The following is a 4,683-nucleotide window of genomic DNA, read 5'->3' as shown; positions in this document are numbered from 1 at the left end:
GCTTTGTTACTTCTTTCTTTTCCGATACGCTTGAATAGAGTGAGAATTTAATCTCAAATTTCTTGTTAGGTAACCAGTTAACATATTTCTTCGCTAATTATAGATATTATTCACCTCGCTTCAAACATTTCATCTGAAATTTCCACACATGCTTGATATCAAATCGGAATGTATGCTACCTTCATTATCCCATGCATCAAAAAGACCTCAGATATCAATAGCGGCCCTTTTGAATTGCTCTCAGGTTTTGGTTGTTTTATGTGATAATCACCTTCATGTTGTCACATCAACTCGATTACGAATCATACGTAAACCAACCTAAGCACAAATTTAAAGTGAAATTAAATGAATTTTCGTATTTCTTCATTCCGAAAGTGCAGTGTGACACTAAAAAATTAGCGAGCTTTTTATTATTGATTCCAGCGTGGTTGAATATTACATCTAAACGCTATCTTTCACTATGAAGTTACCTTCGTGAAAAGGGTGCTTATTTCGGATAAATCACTACCGTTACTCACGAGATACATTTTACTTAAATAGCATCGGCAAGGTAATATATGATTTAGTTGACGTGAGATCCCGTGTGACAAAGAATATGAAACACAATAGTTTTCTTTTGGGAAATGTCAAGTTTCAATGTAAATATTATTATGTATTACACAGGCATCTGCCTTCAAACTTTGCAAAATTACCGTATTTAACAACAATAGTTTACACTAAAATGCCAACTCGCTAAAATGGTGACGCGTTTTGTTTGCAGCTGTTGAATCTGCTCAGGATAGTCATAAAACAGCTAAGTGAGAAACACAATGGCAAGATCTCCAGTAGATCTGACCCTATGGCAGCCATCTTTCGGTACAATCGGTTCGACAATGTTGAAGCGTCTGAAAGAGACAAGGTCAAAGCACATGTCCTCGGCTATTTGGCAATGATATGACCCAGACTGTCTGAGCCAAAGGTAATTTTCTTATCTTGCAAGAACGCCAAGCGGGATCTTAAAATAGACTCCGATTACGTCAGAGTTTCCAGGAATACCTGGAGGGTTTGAGGAACTTGTAATTGTATGCAACGGAACAAAAATGAATCCTATAAAAAAAATTAAAAAAAGTACAATAGGTTTTATGTTTCAAAAATGTATTTATCAAGTATCATCCGAGTGGTGTGTTACTAAATAGCATAATCATTAGCTGTTAAGTGTCTTGTATTGGTCAATCTTTTTATAATTTATAATGTAATACGATACCTCAAATTATGTTAAGTCAAGAAACTGAAAACTTTACTGTGCAATTCTCTGATTCAAATTATTTATTATTTAACATCACATCGACATTTTCGTGGAGTACATATGCTCATGGTAAAATCGAAATAGGATAAAATGTATTTTAAGGTTGCACATAGATATATCTTTTTGTTAACATGGTAACGTTTTCTGGGATGCTAATCCGGAAGTAATATGCATTGATTAATCTGAGTAATACACACACAAAGAAAGATTTCAACGTTTCCGAGCTCATTGCCAAGTTTGGATTCCACAATAAACGTGTTCATTATAAACTTAACTAAATGAAATTTCATATGTGTACTTTGAAATCAAAATAGTTTTGAATAACAAAATTAAAACATTAATGTTTAGAATTATCCATGGTTTCTTAGCATTTACGTTGTAACAGATATTCTCTTGCATTCATCACCATTTTATGGGCATAAACACTCAAATATTTACATCGAAATTTGAAAGATAAGGCACTTAAAATATATTAAATGACAAGAGAATAAAATTAAGTGCTAATTCGGATCTAATAATAATACATCAGAATTCAATTCCATTAATTTAGATGGATCGAGACGATGATTCAAAGAAGCCTGTAACAATTGACGACAGACTTCAAACGGCTTGATCTCAGTGAGTGTGACTCACAAGAATAGCTTAAGAAAATGCAGAAAAGAAAAAGAAATTAAGAGCACGAAAAGGAAATAATCACAAAAATACAGATTCAAATGAATCTCCTGCAATCTGACATAGAACATATCGAATTAAGTTTAAGCCTACAGGTTTTCTTCACTCTACCGTAACAAGAGTGTTTAGACCACATGGCAGAGAATCTAAGCCTACATGTCTTTCTCACTCTACCGTAACAGAAGTTTATCAAGGACTACGTCGATAAGTATGCAAAACAACCAGTAAAATACGCGCAACATCTCTCGAGAAAGCTACAGAGCTGGCTGTCTGAAGGAAAGAAGAAAGGGAAAAAAAAGATTTTTTTTACTAGTCTAAAATCTTCTGGCACGTCAGAACGGATATATTGACAGTTTAGGAAGATATGCATATAATGTCATTCGCGTCACAGATGTCTTACAACGATTTCAAATGTATGCGGAAAGGAGAGGCAGCATCAATCGGATTATCTGAAACTGCTGAGAAGGTTTGAGCAGCTTAAGTCGTCTGTTAGAGAGTAGGAATAGGGCTTTACGTGGATGACTTATGAAGAGATGAAATAAAAGTGGAAGAGTTGACAAAGGACAAACTAGAGTATCAATAAAGAATCCAGACTATTAACCTAATCCATGGAATTGCCATTCAAACGAACGTGTTTATGCGGCAGAATCAGCAGGGTCTATGGAGAATTTACCAAGATAGCTTTTGTTTTTCTTAGCAGATTTGCAGAGAACAATTCGCTCCCGATTGGAGTCTACTTGCCGTCTTCGGGCATGGCAAGCACATTCCAAGAGGTGGCAAAGCTCAGGTATAAATTTGTATGGCATAACTTATTACTGACGAGTATTCTTCCTTCTGAATTCGAAGTACTATCACAAATCGTGTGCATTTCTTCTTTCGTCTCCATCCACCGCTACTACAAATACAAATAATAATAATAGATGAACGTTATTTGCAGGAGTCTAAATAGGAAAGACACGTACTTGGACGAATTTCTTGGCATCAACCACACAGATGCCCTACGCCAGCTGTCATCTACGAAGGTCTTCGTCGTTCGCTGAGGCGATATCTCACTTTTCTAGCCACTGCTCACGACTTCAAGAGCTCTCTAAATGACCAGAGACTGGCCATCCTTCTGAAAGTGATCATAGCCTTAGACTATCTTGAGACCAATAACTTGGTCTACATGGAACTGGCTAGCCACACTATGTAATTGTTTTTTGCAATGTTTAGAATAATGTAATATGACTTTCGTGTCGCGCATATTTACGACAAAAGTAAACTTTTGCATTCATACCTCAATTCCTGTGTCTTATTTATTACGAACGATGGAACAGCAAGTAAAAGCTTTCAAGTTATCGTATTTATATTTCTACGGAGATTTGTGTTTTTATTCAATATGCATATATCAATACAACATTTAACTTGTTCACTTTTTACCTCCGACTTCCACCAGGTATTTTGAACTTAACATCATTATGGAATATACTAATTGTTTTGTAAATAGAATTTTAAGTTGATTAATTAAAAATAATCGTGTTCTGTATAACAGGTAACAGACACTGGAGAAGTTAGACTGATGGGTGCATGTCTTCCATGGACAGCAAGGATAGCAACATTTCCAATCTACATGGAAACCATTCAGTGTCGGCAATTTCTGCTACTTAGCACCGGAAGTCTTAAAGGGGGAATCTTAAACCAGTGCTGCAGACCTATGCTCATTCGGATTGCTCTTTCCCGACGTCATACTCCCCCAGATTCAACGCTTTCGAACAACAGAGGCTGTGGACAATGGATAAATGTGTCAAAACTTCAAAATCCTACGCTCATGGTGTTGGACGAGCAGAAAAAGTTTTCACTTGACCTAGGCCTCATCAAGGCATGTCCGAACAAACGCGAAATCCATCCACCAAGGGCTATACAAATTGTTGAAGAATCTTTCCGTGAATGTAAATTTTTGAAGATTAAATAATTAAATGTTGACCTATAGTGAGTGTCAAATCAGACTCAGATCCCAAGAGCTCACGATTATATCAATCAATTGTTATGGTATACATTGTCTCACAGGCATGGACGATATTCAACGTAGAAATTAACGTGGTACGATATGCGTTCATCATACAGCCTAAATGCTATTACGAAGATATCAATATATTTTTCCGATTTTCTAGCTCGCAAACCAACAGTGCCTTTCAAAAACAATTAAGTGTGACATAATTATAAATAAGGTTCCTTGAGAGCATAACTTATTTTTGGAAATCCTTTCACCATCATTTATAAATTATATCTTCTTTCTCATTTGGTACCTACAGGATTTTTGGAAATCCTTTCACCATCATTTATAAATTATATCTTCTTTCTCATTTGGTACCTACAGGATATTGATGGCTTTGATCTCTTTGGCAGAGACCATGCTTATATGCAAAATCTTTTCCTCCCATTTTTGCAGCATTCACACAAACACGCACACATAGAATGTATATCTTGTGGACCATTTTTTGCAAAATCTCGGTAAATTGAAAATATGTGATTATCATTGAAAGTTGTATTGTTCTTTCTATAAGGTTGGAAACTGTTATGTTAGTATTAAGTAAGATGGCACAGAATACTGAACAGAAACAGTTATTCGAAACATAAGCGCAGTTAGAGGTTTACATTTTTCATGGTAATAGCAAGCAATTCCTCCTCGTAACATTCTGCATTCAAAGTTATAAATATTTTGGCATCATATCTATACAACTCAGACG

The 4,683-nt window shown here is 35.6% G+C and overlaps 1 long non-coding RNA gene across 1 annotated transcript in view; it reads left to right on the top strand.

Moving 5' to 3' along the window:
- LOC149804090 (uncharacterized) overlaps positions 1 to 4,472 on the top strand; it is a 6,147-nt gene extending 1,675 nt beyond the window's left edge. Inside the window, exon 2 of the long non-coding RNA XR_016420004.1 lies at positions 3,489 to 4,472. This is a non-coding gene — a long non-coding RNA (uncharacterized LOC149804090). The remainder of the gene's footprint in view (positions 1 to 3,488) is intronic.
- Positions 4,473 to 4,683: the final 211 nt, after the last annotated feature.

Source organism: Sinohyriopsis cumingii, chromosome 3 (assembly GCF_028554795.1).
Source record: "Sinohyriopsis cumingii isolate HCF-2022 chromosome 3, ASM2855479v2, whole genome shotgun sequence".
Lineage (NCBI taxonomy): Eukaryota > Metazoa > Mollusca > Bivalvia > Unionida > Unionidae > Sinohyriopsis > Sinohyriopsis cumingii.
The sequence above is the reverse complement of the archived record's forward strand: the minus strand, read 5'-3'. Positions and strand labels throughout refer to the sequence as shown.